The sequence below is a fragment of the Hemitrygon akajei genome, chromosome 6 (genome assembly GCF_048418815.1).
Source record: "Hemitrygon akajei chromosome 6, sHemAka1.3, whole genome shotgun sequence".
Lineage (NCBI taxonomy): Eukaryota > Metazoa > Chordata > Chondrichthyes > Myliobatiformes > Dasyatidae > Hemitrygon > Hemitrygon akajei.
In genome coordinates this window covers 104,582,042-104,606,916 of record NC_133129.1, presented here as the reverse complement: position 1 = coordinate 104,606,916, position 24,875 = coordinate 104,582,042, and positions in this window count along the sequence as shown.

The following is a 24,875-nucleotide window of genomic DNA, read 5'->3' as shown; positions in this document are numbered from 1 at the left end:
CAGTATAGGACGGTGTGGGTGCTGGGAATAGGACAGGGTGTGTGCTCAGTATAGGACAGGGTGGGTGCTCAGTATAGGACAGAGTGGGTGCTCAGTATAGGACAGGGTGGGTGCTCAGTATAGGATGGCATGGGTGCTCAGTATAGGACAGGGTGGGTGCTCAGTATAGGATGGTGTGGGTGCTCAGTATCGGACAGGATGGGTGCTCAGTATAGGACAGGGTGGGTGGTCAGTATAGGATGGTATGGGTGCTCAGTATAGGTCAGGGTGGGTGCTCAGTATAGGATGGCATGGGTGCTCAGTATAGGACAGGGTGGGTGCACAGTATAGGATGGTGTGGGTGCTCAGTATAGGATGGTGTGGGTGCTCAGTATAGGATGGTATGGTTGCTCAGTATAGGACGGCATGGGTGCTCAGTATAGGACAGGGTGGGTGCTCAGTATAGGACGGTGTGGGTGCTCAGTATAGGACGGGGTGGGTGCTCTGTATAGGACGGGGTGGGTGCTCAGTATAGGATGGTGTGGGTGCTCAGTATAGGACCGGGTGGGTGCTCAGTATAGGATGGTGTGGGTGCTCAGTATAGGATGGTATGGGTGCTCAGTATAGGATGGCATGGGTGCTCAGTATAGGACAGGGTGGGTGCACAGTATAGGATCGTGTGGGTGCTCAGTATAGGATGGTGTGGGTGCTCAGTATAGGATGGTATGGTTGCTCAGTATAGGATGGCATGGGTGCTCAGTATAGGACAGGGTGGGTGCTCAGTATAGTATGGTATGGGTGCTCAGTATAGGACGGGGTGGGTGCTCAGTATAGGACGGGGTGGGTGCTCAGTATAGGATGGTGTGGGTGCTCAGTATAGGACCGGGTGGGTGCTCAGTATAGGACAGGGTGGGTGCTCAGTATAGGATGGTATGGGTGCTCAGTATAGGACAGGGTGGGTACTCAGTATAGGATGGTGTGGGTGCTCAGTATCGGACAGGATGGGTGCTCAGTATAGGACAGGGTGGGTGCACATTATAGGATGGTATGGGTGCTCAGTATAGGATGGTATGGGTGCTCAGTATAGGACAGGGTGGGTGCTCAGTATATGACCGGGTGGGTGCTCCGTATAGGACAGGGTGGGAGCTCAGTATAGGATGGTGTGTGTGCTCAGTATAGGACGGTGTGGGTGGTCAGTATAGGACGGTGTGGGTGCACAATATAGGATGGTATGGGTGCTCAATATAGGACAGGGTGGGTGCTCAGTATAGTATGGTATGGGTGCTCAGTATAGGACGGGGTGGGTGCTCAGTATAGGATGGTGTGGGTGCTCAGTACAGGACCGGGTGGGTGCTCAGTATAGGACAGGGTGGGTGCTCAGTATAGGACAGGGTGGGTGCTCCGTATAGGATTGTATGGGTGCTCAGTATAGGACAGGGTGGGTGCTCAGTATAGGATGGTGTGGGTGCTCAGTATCGGACAGGATGGGTGCTCAGTATAGGACAGGGTGGGTGCACATTATAGGATGGAATGGGTGCTCAGTATAGGATGGTATGGGTGCTCAGTATAGGACGGTTTGGGTGGTCAGTATAGGACGGTGTGGGTGCTCAGTATAGGACAGGGTGGGAGCTCAGTATAGGATGGTGTGTGTGCTCAGTATAGGACGGTGTGGGTGGTCAGTATAGGACGGTGTCGGTGCTCAGTATAGGATGGTATGGGTGCTCAGTATAGGATGGCATGGGTGCTCAGTATAAGACAGGGTGGGTGCTCAGTATAGTATGGTATGGGTGCTCAGTATAGGACGGGGTGGGTGCTCAGTATAGGACAGGGTGGGTGCTCAGTATAGGATGGTATGGGTGCTCAGTATAGGACAGGTTGGGTGCTCAGCATAGGATGGTGTGGGTGCTCAGTATCGGACAGGATAGGTGCTCAGAATAGGACAGGGTGGGTGCACATTATAGGATGGTATGGGTGCTCAGTATAGGACAGGTTGGGGGCTCAGTATACGACCGGGTGGTTGCTCAGTATAGGACAGGGTGGGTGCTCAGTATAGGATGGTATGGGTGCTCAGTATAGGACAGGGTCGTTGCTCAGTATAGGATGGTGTGGGTGCTCAGTATAGGACGGTGTGATTGCTCAGTATAGGACAGTGTGGGTGCGTGGAATAGGACAGGGTGGGTGCTCAGTATAGAACGGTGTGGGTGCTCAGTATAGGACAGGGTGGGTGCTCAGTATAGGACAGGGTGGGATCTCAGTATAGGATGGTATGGGTGCTCAGTATAGGATTGTATGGGTGATCAGTATAGGACAGGGTGCGTGCTCAGTATAGGATGGTTTGGGTGCTCAGTATAGGATGGTGTGGGTGCTCAGTATAGGACAGGGAGTGTGCTCAGTATAGGACAGGGAGGGTGCTCAGTATAGGACAGGGTGGGTGCTCAGTATAGGACAGGGTGGGTGCTCAGTATGGGACGGTGTGGGTGCTCAGTATAGGACAGGGTGGGTGCTCGGTATAGGATGGTATGGGTGCTCAGTATAATTCACGGTGTGTGCACAGTATAGGACGGTGTGGGTGCTTGGAATAGGACAGGGTGTGTGCTCAGTATAGGACCGGGTGGGTGCTCAGTATAGGACAGAGTGGGTGCTCAGTATAGGACAGGGTGGGTGCTCAGTATAGGATGGCATGGGTGCTCAGTATAGGACAGGGTGGGTGCTCAGTATAGGACAGGGTGGGTGGTCAGTATAGGATGGTATGGGTGCTCAGTATAGGACAGGGTGGGTGCTCAGTATAGGATGGCATGGGTGCTCAGTATAGGACAGGGTGGGTGCACAGTATAGGATGGTGTGGGTGCTCAGTATAGGATGGTGTGGGTGCTCAGTATAGGATGGTATGGTTGCTCAGTATAGGACGGCATGGGTGCTCAGTATAGGACAGGGTGGGTGCTCAGTATAGTATGGTATGGGTGCTCAGTATAGGACGGGGTGGGTGCTCAGTATAGAATGGTGTGGGTGCTCAGTATAGGACCGGGTGGGTGCTCAGTATAGGACAGGGTGGGTGCTCAGTATAGGATGTTATGGGTGCTCAGTATAGGACAGGGTGGGTGCTCAGTATAGGATGGTGTGGGTGCTCAGTATCGGACAGGATGGGTGCTCAGTATAGGACAGGGTGGTTGCACATTATAGGATGGTATGGATGCTCAGTATAGGACAGGGTGGGTGCTCAGTATACGACCGGGTGGGTGCTCAGTATATGACCGGGTGGGTGCTCAGTATAGGACAGGGTGGGAGCTCAGTATAGGATGGTGTGTGTGCTCAGTATAGGACGGTGTGGGTGGTCAGTATAGGACGGTGTGGGTGCTCAGTATAGGATGGTGGGTGCTCAGTATAGGATGGCATGGGTGCTCAGTATAGGACAGGGTGGGTGCTCAGTATAGTATGGTATGGGTGATCAGTATAGGACGGGGTGGGTGCTCAGTATAGGATGGTGTGGGTGCTCAGTATAGGACCGGGTGGGTGCTCAGTATAGGACAGGGTGGGTGCTCAGTATAGGAAGTATGGGTGCTCAGTTTCGGACAGGGTGGGTGCTCAGTATAGGATGGTATGGGTGCTCAATATAGGACAGGGTGGGTGCTCAGTATAGTATGGTATGGGTGCTCAGTATAATTCACGGTGTGTGCACAGTATAGGACGGTGTGTGTGCTTGGAATAGGAGAGGGTGGGAGCTCACTATAGGACAGGGTGGGTGCTCAGTATAGGGCGGCGTCGGTGCACAGTATAGGATGGTATGGGTGCTCAGTATAGGATGGTGTGGGTGCTTGGAATAGGACAGGGTGGGTGCTCAGTATCGGACGGGGTGGGTGCTCAGTATAGGATGGTATGGGTGCTCAGTATAGGATGGTATGGGTGCTCAGTATAGGACAGGGTGGGTGCTCAGTATACGACCGGGTGGGTGCTCAGTATAGGACAGGGTGGGTGCTCAGTATAGGATGGCATGGGTGATCAGTATAGGACAGGGTGGGTGCTCAGTATAGGATGGTGTGGGTGCTCAGTATCGGACAGGATGGGTGCTCAGTATAGGACAGGGTGGGTGCACATTATAGGATGGTATGGGTGCTCAGTATAGGATGGTGTGGGTGCTCAGTATAGGATGGTGTGTGTGCTCAGTACACGATGGGGTGGGTGCTCAGTATAGGACAGGGTGGGTGCTCAGTATAGGATGGTGTGGGTGCTCAGTATAGGATGGTGTGGGTGCTCAGTATAGGACAGGGTGAGTGCACAGTATAGGACAGGGTGGGTGCTCAGTATAGGACTGGGTGGGTGGTCAGTATAGGATGGTATGGGTGCTCAGTATAGGACAGGGTGGGTGCTCAGTATAGGACAGGGTGGGTGGTCAGTATAGGATGGTATGGGTGCTCAGTATAGGACAGGGTGGGTGCTCAGTATAGGATGGCATGGGTGCTCAGTATAGGAAAGGGTGGGTGCACAGTATAGGATGGTGTGGGTGCTCAGTATAGGATGGTGTGGGTGCTCAGAATAGGATGGTATGGTTGCTCAGTAAAGGACGGCATGGGTGCTCAGTATAGGACAGGGTGGGTGCTCAGTATAGTATGGTATGGGTGCTCAGTATAGAATGGTGTGGGTGCTCAGTATAGGACCGGGTGGGTGCTCAGTATAGGACAGGGTGGGTGCTCAGTATAGGATGTTATGGGTGCTCAGTATAGGACAGGGTGGGTGCTCAGTATGGGATGGTGTGGGTGCTCAGTATCGGACAGGATGGGTGCTCAGTATAGGACAGGGTGGGTGCACATTATAGGATGGTATGGGTGCTCAGTATAGGACAGGGTGGGTGCTCAGTATATGACCGGGTGGGTGCTCAGTATATGACCGGGTGGGTGCTCAGTATAGGACAGGGTGGGAGCTCAGTATAGGATGGTGTGTGTGCTCAGTATAGGACGGTGTGGGTGGTCAGTATAGGACGGTGTGGGTGCTCAGTATAGGATGGTGGGTGCTCAGTATAGGATGGCATGGGTGCTCAGTATAGGACAGGGTGGGTGCTCAGTATAGTATGGTATGGGTGATCAGTATAGGACGGGGTGGGTGCTCAGTATAGGATGGTGTGGGTGCTCAGTATAGGACCGGGTGGGTGCTCAGTATAGGACAGGGTGGGTGCTCAGTATAGGAAGTATGGGTGCTCAGTTTCGGACAGGGTGGGTGCTCAGTATAGGATGGTATGGGTGCTCAATATAGGACAGGGTGGGTGCTCAGTATAGTATGGTATGGGTGCTCAGTATAATTCACGGTGTGTGCACAGTATAGGACGGTGTGGGTGCTTGGAATAGGAGAGGGTGGGAGCTCAGTATAGGACAGGGTGGGTGCTTAGTATAGGGCGGGGTCGGTGCACAGTATAGGATGGTATGGGTGCTCAGTATAGTATGGTGTGGGTGCTTGGAATAGGACAGGGTGGGTGCTCAGTATCGGACGGGGTGGGTGCTCAGTATAGGACAGGGTGGGTGCTCAGTATAGGATGGTATGGGTGGTCAGTATAGGATGGTATGGGTGCTCAGTATAGGACAGGGTGGGTGCTCAGTATAGGATGGTGTGTGTGCTCAGTACAGGACGGTGTGGGTGGTCAGTATAGGACGGGTTGGGTGCTCAGTATAGGATGGTATGGGTGCTCAGTATAGGATGGCATGGGTGCTCAGTATAGGACAGGGTGGGTGCTCAGTATAGTATGGTATGGGTGCTCAGTATAGGACGGGGTGGGTGCTCAGTATAGGATGGTGTGGGTGCTCAGTATAGGACCGGGTGGGTGCTCAGTATAGGACAGGGTGGGTGCTCAGTATAGGACAGGGTGGGTGCTCAGTATAGGATGGTATGGGTGCTCAGTATAGGACAGGGTGGGTGCTCAGTATAGGATGGTATGCGTGCTCAGTATAGGACAGGGAGGGTACTCAGTATAGGACAGGGTGGGTGCTCAGTATAGGACAGGATGGGTGCTCGGTATAGGACAGGGTGGGTGCACATTATAGGATGGTATGGGTGCTCAGTATAGGGTGGTATGGGTGCTCAGTATAGGACGGTGTGGGTGGTCAGTATTGGACGGTGTGGGTGCTCAGTATAGGGTGGTATGGGTGCTCAGTATAGGACGGTGTGGGTGGTCAGTATAGGACGGTGTGGGTGCTCAGTATAGGATGGTGTGGGTGCTCAGTATAGGATGTTGTGGGTGCTCAGTATAGGACAGGGTGGGTGCTCAGTATAGGACAGGGTGGGTGCTCAGTGTAGGACCGGGAGGGTGCTCAGTATCGGACAGGGTGGGTGCTCAGTATAGGATGGTATGGGTGCTCAGTATAGGACGGTATGGGTGCTCAGTATAGGACAGGGTGGGAGCTCAGTATAGGACAGGGTGGGTACTCAGTATAGGATGGTATGGGTGCTCAGTACAGGACAGGGTGGGTGCTCAGTATAGGATGGTATGGGTGCTCAGTATAGGACAAGGTGGGTGCTCAGTATAAGATGGTGTGGGTGCTCAGTATCGGACAGGATGGGTGCTCAGTATAGGACAGGGTGGGTGCACATTATAGGATGGTATGGGTGCTCAGTATAGGATGGTATGGGTGCTCAGTATAGGACAGGGTGGTTGCACATTATAGGATGGTATGGATGCTCAGTATAGGACAGGGTGGGTGCTCAGTATACGACCGGGTGGGTGCTCAGTATATGACCGGGTGGGTGCTCAGTATAGGACAGGGTGGGAGCTCAGTATAGGATGGTGTGTGTGCTCAGTATAGGACGGTGTGGGTGGTCAGTATAGGACGGTGTGGGTGCTCAGTATAGGATGGTGGGTGCTCAGTATAGGATGGCATGGGTGCTCAGTATAGGACAGGGTGGGTGCTCAGTATAGTATGGTATGGGTGATCAGTATAGGACGGGGTGGGTGCTCAGTATAGGATGGTGTGGGTGCTCAGTATAGGACCGGGTGGGTGCTCAGTATAGGACAGGGTGGGTGCTCAGTATAGGAAGTATGGGTGCTCAGTTTCGGACAGGGTGGGTGCTCAGTATAGGATGGTATGGGTGCTCAATATAGGACAGGTTGGGTGCTCAGCATAGGATGGTGTGGGTGCTCAGTATCGGACAGGATAGGTGCTCAGAATAGGACAGGGTGGGTGCACATTATAGGATGGTATGGGTGCTCAGTATAGGACAGGTTGGGGGCTCAGTATACGACCGGGTGGTTGCTCAGTATAGGACAGGGTGGGTGCTCAGTATAGGATGGTATGGGTGCTCAGTATAGGACAGGGTCGTTGCTCAGTATAGGATGGTGTGGGTGCTCAGTATAGGACGGTGTGATTGCTCAGTATAGGACAGTGTGGGTGCGTGGAATAGGACAGGGTGGGTGCTCAGTATAGAACGGTGTGGGTGCTCAGTATAGGACAGGGTGGGTGCTCAGTATAGGACAGGGTGGGATCTCAGTATAGGATGGTATGGGTGCTCAGTATAGGATTGTATGGGTGATCAGTATAGGACAGGGTGCGTGCTCAGTATAGGATGGTTTGGGTGCTCAGTATAGGATGGTGTGGGTGCTCAGTATAGGACAGGGAGTGTGCTCAGTATAGGACAGGGAGGGTGCTCAGTATAGGACAGGGTGGGTGCTCAGTATAGGACAGGGTGGGTGCTCAGTATGGGACGGTGTGGGTGCTCAGTATAGGACAGGGTGGGTGCTCGGTATAGGATGGTATGGGTGCTCAGTATAATTCACGGTGTGTGCACAGTATAGGACGGTGTGGGTGCTTGGAATAGGACAGGGTGTGTGCTCAGTATAGGACCGGGTGGGTGCTCAGTATAGGACAGAGTGGGTGCTCAGTATAGGACAGGGTGGGTGCTCAGTATAGGATGGCATGGGTGCTCAGTATAGGACAGGGTGGGTGCTCAGTATAGGACAGGGTGGGTGGTCAGTATAGGATGGTATGGGTGCTCAGTATAGGACAGGGTGGGTGCTCAGTATAGGATGGCATGGGTGCTCAGTATAGGACAGGGTGGGTGCACAGTATAGGATGGTGTGGGTGCTCAGTATAGGATGGTGTGGGTGCTCAGTATAGGATGGTATGGTTGCTCAGTATAGGACGGCATGGGTGCTCAGTATAGGACAGGGTGGGTGCTCAGTATAGTATGGTATGGGTGCTCAGTATAGGACGGGGTGGGTGCTCAGTATAGAATGGTGTGGGTGCTCAGTATAGGACCGGGTGGGTGCTCAGTATAGGACAGGGTGGGTGCTCAGTATAGGATGTTATGGGTGCTCAGTATAGGACAGGGTGGGTGCTCAGTATAGGATGGTGTGGGTGCTCAGTATCGGACAGGATGGGTGCTCAGTATAGGACAGGGTGGTTGCACATTATAGGATGGTATGGATGCTCAGTATAGGACAGGGTGGGTGCTCAGTATACGACCGGGTGGGTGCTCAGTATATGACCGGGTGGGTGCTCAGTATAGGACAGGGTGGGAGCTCAGTATAGGATGGTGTGTGTGCTCAGTATAGGACGGTGTGGGTGGTCAGTATAGGACGGTGTGGGTGCTCAGTATAGGATGGTGGGTGCTCAGTATAGGATGGCATGGGTGCTCAGTATAGGACAGGGTGGGTGCTCAGTATAGTATGGTATGGGTGATCAGTATAGGACGGGGTGGGTGCTCAGTATAGGATGGTGTGGGTGCTCAGTATAGGACCGGGTGGGTGCTCAGTATAGGACAGGGTGGGTGCTCAGTATAGGAAGTATGGGTGCTCAGTTTCGGACAGGGTGGGTGCTCAGTATAGGATGGTATGGGTGCTCAATATAGGACAGGGTGGGTGCTCAGTATAGTATGGTATGGGTGCTCAGTATAATTCACGGTGTGTGCACAGTATAGGACGGTGTGTGTGCTTGGAATAGGAGAGGGTGGGAGCTCACTATAGGACAGGGTGGGTGCTCAGTATAGGGCGGGGTCGGTGCACAGTATAGGATGGTATGGGTGCTCAGTATAGGATGGTGTGGGTGCTTGGAATAGGACAGGGTGGTTGCTCAATATAGGATGGTATGGGTGCTCAATATAGGACAGGGTGGGTGCTCAGTATAGTATGGTATGGGTGCTCAGTATAATTCACGGTGTGTGCACAGTATAGGACGGTGTGGGTGCTTGGAATAGGAGAGGGTGGGAGCTCAGTATAGGACAGGGTGGGTGCTTAGTATAGGGCGGGGTCGGTGCACAGTATAGGATGGTATGGGTGCTCAGTATAGGATGGTGTGGGTGCTTGGAATAGGACAGGGTGGGTGCTCAGTATCGGACGGGGTGGGTGCTCAGTATAGGATGGTATGGGTGCTCAGTATAGGATGGTATGGGTGCTCAGTATAGGACAGGGTGGGTGCTCAGTATACGACCGGGTGGGTGCTCAGTATAGGACAGGGTGGGTGCTCAGTATAGGATGGCATGGGTGATCAGTATAGGACACGGTGGGTGCTCAGTATAGGATGGTGTGGGTGCTCAGTATCGGACAGGATGGGTGCTCAGTATAGGACAGGGTGGGTGCACATTATAGGATGGTATGGGTGCTCAGTATAGGATGGTGTGGGTGCTCAGTATAGGATGGTGTGTGTGCTCAGTACACGATGGGGTGGGTGCTCAGTATAGGACAGGGTGGGTGCTCAGTATAGGATGGTGTGGGTGCTCAGTATAGGATGGTGTGGGTGCTCAGTATAGGACAGGGTGAGTGCACAGTATAGGACAGGGTGGGTGCTCAGTATAGGACTGGGTGGGTGGTCAGTATAGGATGGTATGGGTGCTCAGTATAGGACAGGGTGGGTGCTCAGTATAGGACAGGGTGGGTGGTCAGTATAGGATGGTATGGGTGCTCAGTATAGGACAGGGTGGGTGCTCAGTATAGGATGGCATGGGTGCTCAGTATAGGAAAGGGTGGGTGCACAGTATAGGATGGTGTGGGTGCTCAGTATAGGATGGTGTGGGTGCTCAGAATAGGATGGTATGGTTGCTCAGTAAAGGACGGCATGGGTGCTCAGTATAGGACAGGGTGGGTGCTCAGTATAGTATGGTATGGGTGCTCAGTATAGAATGGTGTGGGTGCTCAGTATAGGACCGGGTGGGTGCTCAGTATAGGACAGGGTGGGTGCTCAGTATAGGATGTTATGGGTGCTCAGTATAGGACAGGGTGGGTGCTCAGTATGGGATGGTGTGGGTGCTCAGTATCGGACAGGATGGGTGCTCAGTATAGGACAGGGTGGGTGCACATTATAGGATGGTATGGGTGCTCAGTATAGGACAGGGTGGGTGCTCAGTATATGACCGGGTGGGTGCTCAGTATATGACCGGGTGGGTGCTCAGTATAGGACAGGGTGGGAGCTCAGTATAGGATGGTGTGTGTGCTCAGTATAGGACGGTGTGGGTGGTCAGTATAGGACGGTGTGGGTGCTCAGTATAGGATGGTGGGTGCTCAGTATAGGATGGCATGGGTGCTCAGTATAGGACAGGGTGGGTGCTCAGTATAGTATGGTATGGGTGATCAGTATAGGACGGGGTGGGTGCTCAGTATAGGATGGTGTGGGTGCTCAGTATAGGACCGGGTGGGTGCTCAGTATAGGACAGGGTGGGTGCTCAGTATAGGAAGTATGGGTGCTCAGTTTCGGACAGGGTGGGTGCTCAGTATAGGATGGTATGGGTGCTCAATATAGGACAGGGTGGGTGCTCAGTATAGTATGGTATGGGTGCTCAGTATAATTCACGGTGTGTGCACAGTATAGGACGGTGTGGGTGCTTGGAATAGGAGAGGGTGGGAGCTCAGTATAGGACAGGGTGGGTGCTTAGTATAGGGCGGGGTCGGTGCACAGTATAGGATGGTATGGGTGCTCAGTATAGTATGGTGTGGGTGCTTGGAATAGGACAGGGTGGGTGCTCAGTATCGGACGGGGTGGGTGCTCAGTATAGGACAGGGTGGGTGCTCAGTATAGGATGGTATGGGTGGTCAGTATAGGATGGTATGGGTGCTCAGTATAGGACAGGGTGGGTGCTCAGTATAGGATGGTGTGTGTGCTCAGTACAGGACGGTGTGGGTGGTCAGTATAGGACGGGTTGGGTGCTCAGTATAGGATGGTATGGGTGCTCAGTATAGGATGGCATGGGTGCTCAGTATAGGACAGGGTGGGTGCTCAGTATAGTATGGTATGGGTGCTCAGTATAGGACGGGGTGGGTGCTCAGTATAGGATGGTGTGGGTGCTCAGTATAGGACCGGGTGGGTGCTCAGTATAGGACAGGGTGGGTGCTCAGTATAGGACAGGGTGGGTGCTCAGTATAGGATGGTATGGGTGCTCAGTATAGGACAGGGTGGGTGCTCAGTATAGGATGGTATGCGTGCTCAGTATAGGACAGGGAGGGTACTCAGTATAGGACAGGGTGGGTGCTCAGTATAGGACAGGATGGGTGCTCGGTATAGGACAGGGTGGGTGCACATTATAGGATGGTATGGGTGCTCAGTATAGGGTGGTATGGGTGCTCAGTATAGGACGGTGTGGGTGGTCAGTATTGGACGGTGTGGGTGCTCAGTATAGGGTGGTATGGGTGCTCAGTATAGGACGGTGTGGGTGGTCAGTATAGGACGGTGTGGGTGCTCAGTATAGGATGGTGTGGGTGCTCAGTATAGGATGTTGTGGGTGCTCAGTATAGGACAGGGTGGGTGCTCAGTATAGGACAGGGTGGGTGCTCAGTGTAGGACCGGGAGGGTGCTCAGTATCGGACAGGGTGGGTGCTCAGTATAGGATGGTATGGGTGCTCAGTATAGGACGGTATGGGTGCTCAGATAGGACAGGGTGGGAGCTCAGTATAGGACAGGGTGGGTACTCAGTATAGGATGGTATGGGTGCTCAGTACAGGACAGGGTGGGTGCTCAGTATAGGATGGTATGGGTGCTCAGTATAGGACAAGGTGGGTGCTCAGTATAAGATGGTGTGGGTGCTCAGTATCGGACAGGATGGGTGCTCAGTATAGGACAGGGTGGGTGCACATTATAGGATGGTATGGGTGCTCAGTATAGGATGGTATGGGTGCTCAGTATAGGACGGTGTGGGTGGTCAGTATAGGACGGTGTGGGTGCTCAGTATAGGACAGGGTGGGAGCTCAGTATAGGACAGGGTGGGTGCTCAGTATAGGACAGGGTGGTTGCTCAGTATAGGATGGTATGGGTGCTCAGTATAGGACAGGGTGGGAGCTCAGTATAGGATGGTGTGTGTGCTCAGTATAGGACGGTGTGGGTGGTCAGTATAAGACGGTGTGGGTGCTCAGTATAGGATGGTATGGGTGCTCAGTATAGGATGGTGTGGGTGCTCAGTGTAGGACCGGGTGGGTGCTCAGTATAGGACAGGGTGGGTGCACATTATAGGATGGTATGGGTGCTCAGTATAGGATGGCATGGGTGCTCAGTATAGGACAGGGTGGGTGCTCAGTATAGTATGGTATGGGTGCTCAGTATAGGACGGGGTGGGTGCTCAGTATAGGATGGTGTGGGTGCTCAGTATAGAACCGGGTGGGTGCTCAGTATAGGACAGGGTGGGTGCTCAGTATAGGATGGTATGGGTGCTCAGTATAGGACAGGGTGGGTGCTCAGTATAGGATGGTGTGGGTGCTCAGTATCGGACAGGATGGGTGCTCAGTATAGGACAGGGTGGGTGCTCAGTATAGGATGGTATGTGTGCTCAGTATAGGACAGGGTGGGTGCTCAGTATAGGATGGTGTGGGTGCTCAGTATCGGATAGGATGGGTGCTCAGTATAGGACAGGGTGGGTGCACATTATAAGATGGTATGGCTGCTCAGTATAGGATGGTATGGGTGCTCAGTATAGGACAGGGTTGGTGCTCAGTATACGACCGGGTGGGTGCTCAGTATAGGACGGGGTGGGTGCTCAGAATAGGATGGTGTGGGTGCTCAGTATCGGACAGGATGGGTGCTCAGTATAGGACAGGGTGGGTGCTCAGTATAGGATGGTATGGGTGCTCAGTATAGGACAGGGTGGGTGCTCAATATAGGATGGTGTGGGTGCTCAGTATCGGACAGGATGGGTGCTCAGTATAGGACAGGGTGGGTGCACATTATAAGATGGTATGGCTGCTCCGTATAGGATGGTATGGGTGCTCAGTATAGGACAGGGTTGGTGCTCAGTATAGGACAGGGTGGGTGCGCAGTATAGGATGGTATGGGTGCTCAGTATAGGAGAGGGTCGTTGCTCAGTATAGGATGGTGTGGGTGCTCAGTATAGGACGGTGTGGGTGCTCAGTATAGGACGGTGTGGGTGCTTGGAATAGGACAGGGTGGGTGCTCAGTATAGAACGGTGTGGGTGCTCAGTATAGGACAGGGTGGGTGCTCAGTATAGGACAGGGTGGGAGCTCAGTATAGGATGGTTTGGGTGCTCAGTATAGGATGGTATGGGTGCTCAGTATAGGATGGTATGGGTGCTCAGTATAGGACAGGGTGGGTGCTCAGTATTAGATGGTGTGGGTGCTCAGTATAGGATGGTGTGGGTGCTCAGTATAGGACAGGGAGGGTGCTCAGTATAGGACAGGGAGGGTGCTCAGTATAGGACAGGGTGGGTGCTCAGTAAAGGATGGTGTGGGTGGCCAGTATAGGACAGGGTGGGTGCTCAGTATAGGACAGGGTGGGTGCTCAGTATAGGATGGTGTGGGTGCTCAATATAGGACAGGGTGGGTGCACAGTATAGGATGGTATGGGTGCTCAGTATAGGATGGTGTGGGTGCTCAGTATAGGACGGTGTGGGTGCTCAGTATAGGACGGTGTGGGTGCTCAGTATAGGATGGTGTGGGTGCTCAGTATAGGATGGTATGGGTGCTCAGTATAGGATGGCATGGGTGCTCAGTATAGGACAGGGTGGGTGCACAGTATAGGATGGTGTGGGTGCTCAGTATAGGATGGAGTGGGTGCTCATTATAGGATGGTATGGGTGCTCAGTATAGGATGGCATGGGTGCTCAGTATAGGACTGGTTGCATGCTCAGTATAGTATTGTATGGGTGCTCAGTATAGGACGGGGTGGGTGCTCAGTATAGGATGGGGTGGGTGCTCAGTATAGGACCGGGTGGGTGCTCAGTAAAGGACAGGGTGGGTGCTCAGTATAGGATGGTATGGGTGCTCAGTATAGGATGGTGTGGGTGGTCAGTATAGGACGGTGTGGGTGCTCAGTATAGTATGGTATGGGTGCTCAGTATAGGACCGGGTGGGTGCTCAGTATAGGATGGTGTGGTTGCTCAGTATAGGACCGGTTGGGTGCTCAGTATAGGACAGGGTGGGAGCTCAGTTTAGGATGGTGTGTGTGCTCAGTACAGGACGGTGTGGGTGGTCAGTATAGGACGGGTTGGGTGCTCAGTATAGGATGGTACGGGTGCTCAGTATAGGATGGCATGGGTGCTCAGTATAGGACAGGGTGGGTGCTCAGTATTGTATGGTATGGGTGCTCAGTATAGGACGGGGTGGGTGCTCAGTATAGGATGGTGTGGGTGCTCAGTATAGAAACGGGTGGGTGCTCAGTATAGGACAGGGTGGGTGCTCAGTATAGGATGTTATGGGTGCTCAGTATAGGACAGGGTGGGTGCTCAGTATAGGATGGTGTGGGTGCTCAGTATCGGACAGGATGGGTGCTCAGTATAGGACAGAGTGGGTGTTCAGTATAGGATGGTATGGGTGCTCAGTATAGGACAGGGTGGGTGCTCAGTATAGGATGGTGTGGGTGCTCAGTATCGGACAGGATGGGTGCTCAGTATAGGACAGGATGGGTGCACATTATAGGATGGTATGGGTGCTCAGTATAGGATGGTATGGGTGCTCAGTATAGGACAGGGTGGGTGCTCAGTATACGACCGGGTGGGTGCTCAGTATACGACCGGGTGGGTGCTCAGTATAGGATGGTATGGGTGCTCAGTATAGGACAGGGTCGTTGCTCAGTATAGGATAGTGTGGGTGCTCAGTATAGGACGGTGTGGGTGCTCAGTATAGGACGGTGTGGGTGCTTGGAATAGGACAGGGTGGGAGCTCAGTATAGGATGGTATGGGTGCTCAGTATAGGATGGTATAGGTACTCAGTATAGGATGGTATGGGTGCTCAGTATAGGACAGGGTGGGTGCTCAGTATAGGATGGTGTGGGTGCTCAGTATAGGATGGTGTGGGTGCTCAGTATAGGACAGGGAGGGTGCTCAGTATAGGACAGGGTGGGTGCTCAGTAAAGGATGGTGTGGGTGCTCAGTATAGGACAGGGTGGGTGCTCAGTATAGGACAGGGTGGGTGCTCAGTATAGGATGGTGTGGGTGCTCAATATAGGACAGGGTGGGTGCACAGTATAGAATGGTATGGGTGCTCAGTATAGGATGGTGTGCGTGCTCAGTATAGGACTGTGTGGGTGCTCAGTAAAGGACGGTGTGGGTGCTCAGTATAGGATGGTGTGGGTGCTCAGTATAGGATGGTATGGGTGCTCAGTATAGGATGGCATGGGTGCTCAGTATAGGACAGGGTGGGTGCACAGTATAGGATGGTGTGGGTGCTCAGTATTGGATGGTGTGGGTGTTCAGTATAGGATGGTATGGTTGCTCAGTATAGGATGGCATGGGTGCTCAGTATAGGACAGGGTGGGTGCTCAGTATAGTATGGTATGGGTGCTCAGTATAGGACGGGGTGGGTGCTCAGTATAGGATGGGGTGGGTGCTCAGTATAGGACCGGGTGGGTGCTCAGTATAGGACCGGGTGGGTGCTCAGTATAGGACAGGGTGGGTGCTCAATATAGGATGGTATGGGTGCTCAATATAGGACAGGGTGGGTGCTCAGTATAGTATGGTATGTGTGCTCAGTATAGGACGGGGTGGGTGCTCAGTATAGGATGGTGTGGTTGCTCAGTATAGGACCGGGTGGGTGCTCAGTATAGGACAGGGTGGGTGCTCAGTATAGGACAGGGTGGGTGCTCAGTATAGGATGGTATGGGTGCTCAGTATAGGACAGGGTGGGTGCTCAGTATAGGATGGTATGGGTGCTCAGTATAGGACAGGGTGGGTGCTCAGTATAAGATGGTGTGGGTGCTCAGTATCGGACAGGATGGGTGCTCAGTATAGGACAGGGTGGGTGCACATTATAGGATGGTATGGGTGCTCAGTATAGGATGGTATGGGTGCTCAGTATAGGACGGTGTGGGTGGTCAGTATAGGACAGTGTGGGTGCTCAGTATAGGACAGGGTGGGAGCTCAGTATAGGACAGGGTGGGTGCTCAGTATAGGACAGGGTGGGTGCTCAGTATAGGATGGTATGGGTGCTCAGTATAGGACAGGGTAGGAGCTCAGTATAGGATGGTGTGTGTGCTTAGTATAAGACGGTGTGGGTGCTCAGTATAGGACAGGGTGGGTGCACATTATAGGATGGTATGGGTGCTCAGTATAGGATGGTATGGGTGCTCAGTATAGGACAGGGTGGGTGCTCAGTATACGACCGGGTGGGTGCTCAGTATAGGACAGGGTGGGTGCGCAGTATAGGATGGTATGGGTGCTTGGAATAGGACAGGGTGGGTGCTCCGTATAGAACGGTGTGGGTGCTCAGTATAGGACAGGATGGGTGCTCAGTATAGGACAGGTTGGGAGCTCAGTATAGGATGGTATGGGTGCTCAGTATAGGATGGTATGGGTGCTCAGTATAGGACAGGGTGGGTGCTCAGTATAGGATGGTGTGGGTGCTCAGTATAGGATGGTGTGGGTGCTCAGTATAGGACAGGGAGGGTGCTCAGTATAGGACAGGGAGGGTGCTCAGTATAGGACAGGGTGGGTGCTCAGTAAAGGATGGTGTGGGTGCTCAATATAGGACAGGGTGGGTGCTCAGTATAGGACAGGGTGGGTGCTCAGTATAGGACAGGGTGGGTGCTCGGTATAGGATGGTGTGGGTGCTCAGTATAGGACAGGGTGGGTGCTCAGTATAGGACAGGGTGGGTGCTCGGTATAGGATGGTGTGGGTGCTCAGTACAATTCACGCTGTGTGCACAGTACAGGACGGTGTGGGTGCTTGGAATAGGACAGGGTGGGTGCTCAGTATAGGACAGGGTGGGTGCACAGTATTGGATGGTATGGGTGCAAAGTATAGGATGGTATGGGTGCTCAGTATAGGATGGTGTGGGTGCTCAGTATAGGACGGTGTGGGTGCTCAGTATAGGACGGTGTGGGTGCTCAGTATAGGATGGTGTGGGTGCTCAGTATAGGATGGTATGGGTGCTCAGTATAGGATGGCATGGGTGCTCAGTATAGGACAGGGTGGGTGCACAGTATAGGATGGTGTGGGTGCTCAGTATAGGATGGTGTGGGTGCTCAGTATAGGATGGTATGGTTGCTCAGTATAGGATGGCATGGGTGCTCAGTATAGGACAGGGTGGGTGCTCAGTATAGTATGGTATGGGTGCTCAGTATAGGACGGGGTGGGTACTCAGTATAGGATGGTGTGGGTGCTCAGTATAGGACCGGGTGGGTGCTCAGTATAGGACAGGGTGGGTGCTCAGTATAGGATGGTATGGGTGCTCAGTATAGTACAGGGTGGGTGCTCAGTATAGGATGGTGTGGGTGCTCAGTATCGGACTGGATGGGAGCTCAGTATAGGACAGGGTGGGTGCACATTATAGGATGGTATGGGTGCTCAGTATAGGATGGTATGGGTGCTCAGTATAGGACAGGGTGGGTGCTCAGTATACGACCGGGTGGGTGCTCAGTATATGACCGGGTGGGTGCTCAGTATAGGACAGGGTGGGTGCTCAGTATAGGATGGTGTGTGTGCTCAGTATAGGACGGTGTGGGTGGTCAGTATAGGACGGTATGGGTGCTCAATATAGGATGGTATGGGTGCTCAATATAGGACAGGGTGGGTGCTCAGTATAGTATGGTATGGGTGCTCAGTATAGAACGGGGTGGGTGCTCAGTATAGGATGGTGTGTGTGCTCAGTATAGGACCGGGTGGGTGCTCAGTATAGGACAGGGTGGCTGATCAGTATAGGACAGGGTGGCTGCTCAGTATAGGATGGTATGGGTGCTCAGTATAGGACAGGGTGGGTGCTCAGTATAGGATGGTATGCGTGCTCAGTATAGGACAGGGAGGGTACTCAGTATAGGACAGGGTGGGTGCTCAGTATAGGACAGGATGGGTGCTCAGTATAGGACAGGGTGGGTGCACATTATAGGATGGTATGGGTGCTCAGTATAGGATGGTATGGGTGCTCAGTATAGGACAGGGTGGGTGCTCAGTATACGACCGGGTGGGTGCTCAGTATACGACCGGGTGGGTGCTCAGTATAGGATGGTATGGGTGCTCAGTATAGGACAGGGTCGTTGCTCAGTATAGGATAGTGTGGGTGCTCAGTATAGGACGGTGTGGGTGCTCAGTATAGGACGGTGTGGGTGCTTGGAATAGGACAGGGTGGGAGCTCAGTATAGGATGGTATGGGGGCTCAGTATAGGATGGTATAGGTGCTCAGTATAGGATGGTATGGGTGCTCAGTATAGGACAGGGTGGGTGCTCAGTATAGGATGGTGTGGGTGCTCAGTATAGGATGGTGTGGGTGCTCAGTATAGGACAGGGAGGGTGCTCAGTATAGGACAGGGTGGGTGCTCAGTAAAGGATGATGTGGGTGCTCAGTATAGGACAGGGTGGGTGCTCAGTATAGGACAGGGTGGGTGCTCAGTATAGGATGGTGTGGGTGCTCAATATAGGACAGGGTGGGTGCACAGTATAGGATGGTATGGGTGCTCAGTATAGGATGGTGTGCGTGCTCAGTATAGGACGGTGTGGGTGCTCAGTATAGGACGGTGTGGGTGCTCAGTATAGGATGGTGTGGGTGCTCAGTATAGGATGGTATGGGTGCTCAGTATAGGATGGCATGGGTGCTCAGTATAGGACAGGGTGGGTGCACAGTATAGGATGGTGTGGGTGCTCAGTATTGGATGGTGTGGGTGTTCAGTATAGGATGGTATGGTTGCTCAGTATAGGATGGCATGGGTGCTCAGTATAGGACAGGGTGGGTGCTCAGTATAGTATGGTATGGGTGCTCAGTATAGGACGGGGTGGGTGCTCAGTATAGGATGGGGTGGGTGCTCAGTATAGGACCGGGTGGGTGCTCAGTATAGGACCGGGTGGGTGCTCAGTATAGGACAGGGTGGGGGCTCAATATAGGATGGTATGGGTGCTCAATATAGGACAGGGTGGGTGCTCAGTATAGTATGGTATGTGTGCTCAGTATAGGACGGGGTGGGTGCTCAGTATAGGATGGTGTGGTTGCTCAGTATAGGACCGGGTGGGTGCTCAGTATAGGACAGGGTGGGTGCTCAGTATAGGACAGGGTGGGTGCTCAGTATAGGATGGTATGGGTGCTCAGTATAGGACAGGGTGGGTGCTCAGTATAGGATGGTATGGGTGCTCAGTATAGGACAGGGTGGGTGCTCAGTATAAGATGGTGTGGGTGCTCAGTATCGGACAGGATGGGTGCTCAGTATAGGACAGGGTGGGTGCACATTATAGGATGGTATGGGTGCTCAGTATAGGATGGTATGGGTGCTCAGTATAGGACGGTGTGGGTGGTCAGTATAGGACAGTGTGGGTGCTCAGTATAGGACAGGGTGGGAGCTCAGTATAGGACAGGGTGGGTGCTCAGTATAGGACAGGGTGGGTGCTCAGTATAGGATGGTATGGGTGCTCAGTATAGGACAGGGTAGGAGCTCAGTATAGGATGGTGTGTGTGCTTAGTATAAGACGGTGTGGGTGCTCAGTATAGGACAGGGTGGGTGCACATTATAGGATGGTATGGGTGCTCAGTATAGGATGGTATGGGTGCTCAGTATAGGACAGGGTGGGTGCTCAGTATACGACCGGGTGGGTGCTCAGTATAGGACAGGGTGGGTGCGCAGTATAGGATGGTATGGGTGCTTGGAATAGGACAGGGTGGGTGCTCCGTATAGAACGGTGTGTGTGCTCAGTATAGGACAGGATGGGTGCTCAGTATAGGACAGGTTGGGAGCTCAGTATAGGATGGTATGGGTGCTCAGTATAGGATGGTATGGGTGCTCAGTATAGGACAGGGTGGGTGCTCAGTATAGGATGGTGTGGGTGCTCAGTATAGGATGGTGTGGGTGCTCAGTATAGGACAGGGAGGGTGCTCAGTATAGGACAGGGAGGGTGCTCAGTATAGGACAGGGTGGGTGCTCAGTATAGGACAGGGTGGGTGCACAGTATAGGATGGTATGGGTGCACAGTATAGGATGGTATGGGTGCTCAGTATAGGATGGTGTGGGTGCTCAGTATAGGACGGTGTGGGTGCTCAGTATAGGACGGTGTGGGTGCTCAGTATAGGATGGTATGGGTGCTCAGTATAGGATGGCATGGGTGCTCAGTATAGGACAGGGTGGGTGCACAGTATAGGATGGTGTGGGTGCTCAGTATAGGATGGTGTGGGTGCTCAGTATAGGATGGTATGGTTGCTCAGTATAGGATGGCATGGGTGCTCAGTATAGGACAGGGTGGGTGCTCAGTATAGTATGGTATGGGTGCTCAGTATAGGACGGGGTGGGTGCTCAGTATAGGATGGTGTGGGTGCTCAGTATAGGACCGGGTGGGTGCTCAGTATTGGACAGGGTGGGTGCTCAGTATAGGATGGTATGGGTGCTCAGTATAGTACAGGGTGGGTGCTCAGTATAGGATGGTGTGGGTGCTCAGTATCGGACTGGATGGGAGCTCAGTATAGGACAGGGTGGGTGCACATTATAGGATGGTATGGGTGCTCAGTATAGGATGGTATGGGTGCTCAGTATAGGACAGGGTGGGTGCTCAGTATACGACCGGGTGGGTGCTCAGTATATGACCGGGTGGGTGCTCAGTATAGGACAGGGTGGGTGCTCAGTATAGGATGGTGTGTGTGCTCAGTATAGGACGGTGTGGGTGGTCAGTATAGGACGGTGTGGGTGCTCAATATAGGATGGTATGGGTGCTCAATATAGGACAGGGTGGGTGCTCAGTATAGTATGGTATGGGTGCTCAGTATAGGACGGGGTGGGTGCTCAGTATAGGATGGTGTGGGTGCTCAGTATAGGACCGGGTGGGTGCTCAGTATAGGACAGGGTGGCTGCTCAGTATAGGACAGGGTGGGTGCACATTATAGGATGGTATGGGTGCTCAGTATAGGACGGGGTGGGTGCTCAGTATAGGATGGTGTGGGTGCTCAGTATAAGACCGGGTGGGTGCTCAGTATAGGACAGGGTGGGTGCTCAGTATAGGACAGGGTGGGTGCTCAGTATAGGACAGGATGGGTGCTCAGTATAGGACAGGGTGGGTGCACATTATAGGATGGTATGGGTGCTCAGTATAGGACGGGGTGGGTGCTCAGTATAGGATGGTGTGGGTGCTCAGTATAAGACCGGGTGGGTGCTCAGTATAGGACAGGGTGGGTGCTCAGTATAGGACAGGGTGGGTGCTCAGTATAGGATGGTATGGGTACTCAGTATAGGACAGGGTGGGTGCTCAGTATAGGATGGTATGCGTGCTCAGTATAGGACAGGGAGGGTACTCAGTATAGGACAGGGTGGGTGCTCAGTATAGGACAGGGTGGGTGCTCAGTATAGGACAGGGTGGGTGCACATTATAGGATGGTATGGGTGCTCAGTATAGGGTGGTATGGGTGCTCAGTATAGGACGGTGTGGGTGGTCAGTATAGGACGGTGTGGGTGCTCAGTATAGGGTGGTATGGGTGCTCAGTATAGGACGGTGTGGGTGGTCAGTATAGGACGGTGTGGGTGCTCAGTATAGGATGGTGTGGGTGCTCAGTATAGGATGTTGTGGGTGCTCAGTATAGGACAGGGTGGGTGCTCAGTATAGGACAGGGTGGGTGCTCAGTATAGGACAGGGAGGGTGCTCAGTATAGGACAGGGTGGGTGCTCAGTATAGGATGGTATGGGTGCTCAGTATAGGACGGTATGGGTGCTCAGTATAGGACAGGGTGGGTGCTCAGTATAGGACAGGGTGGGTACTCAGTATAGGATGGTATGGGTGCTCAGTATAGGACAGGGTGGGTGCTCAGTATAGGATGGTATGGGTGCTCAGTATAGGACAGGGTGGGTGCTCAGTATAAGATGGTGTTGGTGCTCAGTATCGGACAGGATGGGTGCTCAGTATAGGACAGGGTGGGTGCACATTATAGGATGGTATGGGTGCTCAGTATAGGATGGTATGGGTGCTCAGTATAGGACGGTGTGGGTGGTCAGTATAGGACGGTGTGGGTGCTCAGTATAGGACAGGGTGGGAGCTCAGTATAGGACAGGGTGGGTGCTCAGTATAGGATGGTGTGGGTGCTCAGTATAGGATTGTATGGGTGCTCAGTATAGGATGGTGTGGGTGCTCAGTATAGGATGGTGTGGGTGCTCAGTATAGGATGGTATGGTTGCTCAGTATAGGATGGCATGGGTGCTCAGTATAGGATGGTATGGTTGCTCAGTATAGGATGGCATGGGTGCTCAGTATAGGACAGGGTGGGTGCTCAGTATAGTATGGTATGGGTGCTCAGTATAGGACGGGGTGGGTGCTCAGTATAGGATGGTGTGGGTGCTCAGTATAGGACCGGGTGGGTGCTCAGTATAGGACCGGGTGGGTGCTCAGTATAGGACAGGGTGGGTGCTCAGTATAGGATGGTATGGGTGCTCAGTATAGGACAGGGTGGGTGCTCAGTATAGGATGGTGTGGGTGCTCAGTATCGGACAGGATGGGTGCTCAGTATAGGACAGGGTGGGTGCACATTATAGGATGGTATGGGTGCTCAGTATAGGATGGTATGGGTGCTCAGTATAGGACAGGGTGGGTGCTCAGTATACAACCGGGTGGGTGCTCAGTATATGACCGGGTGGGTGCTCAGTATAGGACAGGGTGAGAGCTCAGTATAGGATGGTGTGTGTGCTCAGTATAGGACGGTGTGGGTGGTCAGTATAGGACGGTGTGGGTGCTCAATATAGGATGGTATGGGTGCTCAATATAGGACAGGGTGGGTGCTCAGTATAGTATGGTATGGGTGCTCAGTATAGGACGGGGTGGGTGCTCAGTATAGGATGGTGTGGGTGCTCAGTATAGGACCGGGTGGGTGCTCAGTATAGGACAGGGTGGGTGCTCAGTATAGGACAGGGTGGGTGCTCAGTATAGGATGGTATGGGTGCTCAGTATAGGACAGGGTGGGTGCTCAGTATAGGATGGTATGGGTGCTCAGTATAGGACAGGGAGGGTACTCAGTATAGGACAGGGTGGGTGCTCAGTATAGGACAGGATGGGTGCTCAGTATAGGACAGGGTGGGTGCACATTATAGGATGGTATGGGTGCTCAGTATAGGGTGGTATGGGTGCTCAGTATAGGACGGTGTGGGTGGTCAGTATAGGACGGTGTGGGTGCTCAGTATAGGGTGGTATGGGTGCTCAGTATAGGACGGTGTGGGTGGTCAGTATAGGACGGTGTGGGTGCTCAGTATAGGATGTTGTGGGTGCTCAGTATAGGACAGGGTGGCTGCTCAGTATAGGACAGGGAGGCTGCTCAGTATAGGACAGGGTGGGTGCTCAGTATAGGACAGGGTGGGTGCTCAGTATAGGACAGGGTGGGTGCTCAGTATAGGACGGTGTGGGTGCTCAGTATAGGACAGGGTGGGTGCACAGTATAGGACAGGGAGGGTGCTCAGTATAGGACGGTGTGGGTGCTCAGTATAGGACAGGGTGGGTGCACAGTATAGGACAGGGAGGGTGCTCAGTATAGGACGGTATGGGTGCTCAGTATAGGACAGGGTGGGTGCTCAGTATAGGACAGGGTGGGTACTCAGTATAGGATGGTATGGGTGCTCAGTATAGGACAGGGTGGGTGCTCAGTATAGGATGGTATGGGTGCTCAGTATAGGACAGGGTGGGTGCTCAGTATAAGATGGTGTGGGTGCTCTGTATCGGACAGGATGGGTGCTCAGTATAGGACAGGGTGGGTGTACATTATAGGATGGTATGGGTGCTCAGTATAGGATGGTATGGGTGCTCAGTATAGGACAGGGTGGGAGCTCAGTATAGGATGGTGTGTGTGCTCAGTATAGGAGGGTGTGGGTGGTCAGTATAAGACGGTGTGGGTGCTCAGTATAGGATGGTATGGGTGCTCAGTATAGGATGGCATGGGTGCTCAGTATAAGACAGGGTGGGTGCTCAGTATAGTATGGTATGGGTGCTCAGTATAGGACGGGGTGGGTGCTCAGTATAGGATGGTGTGGGTGCTCAGTATAGGACCGGGTGGGTGCTCAGTATAGGACAGGGTAGGTGCACATTATAGGATGGTATGGGTGCTCAGTATAGGATGGTATGGGTGCTCAGTATAGGACAGGGTGGGTGCTCAGTATACGACCGGGTGGGTGCTCAGTATAGGACAGGGTGGGTGCGCAATATAGGATGGTATGGGTGCTTGGAATAGGACAGGGTGGGTGCTCCATATAGAACGGTGTGGGTGCTCAGTATAGGACAGGATGGGTGCTCAGTATAGGACAGGGTGGGAGCTCAGTATAGGATGGTATGGGTGCTCAGAATAGGACAGGGTGGGTGCTCAGTATAGGATGGTGTGGGTGCTCAGTATAGGATGGTGTGGGTGCTCAGTATAGGACAGGGTGGGTGCTCAGTGTAGGACAGGGTGGGTGCTCAGTATAGGACAGGATGTGTGCACATTATAGGACAGGGTGGGTGCACATTATAGGATGGTATGGGTGCTCAGTATAGGGTGGTATGGGTGCTCAGTATAGGACGGTGTGGGTGGTCAGTATAGGACGGTGTGGGTGCTCAGTATAGGGTGGTATGGGTGCTCAGTA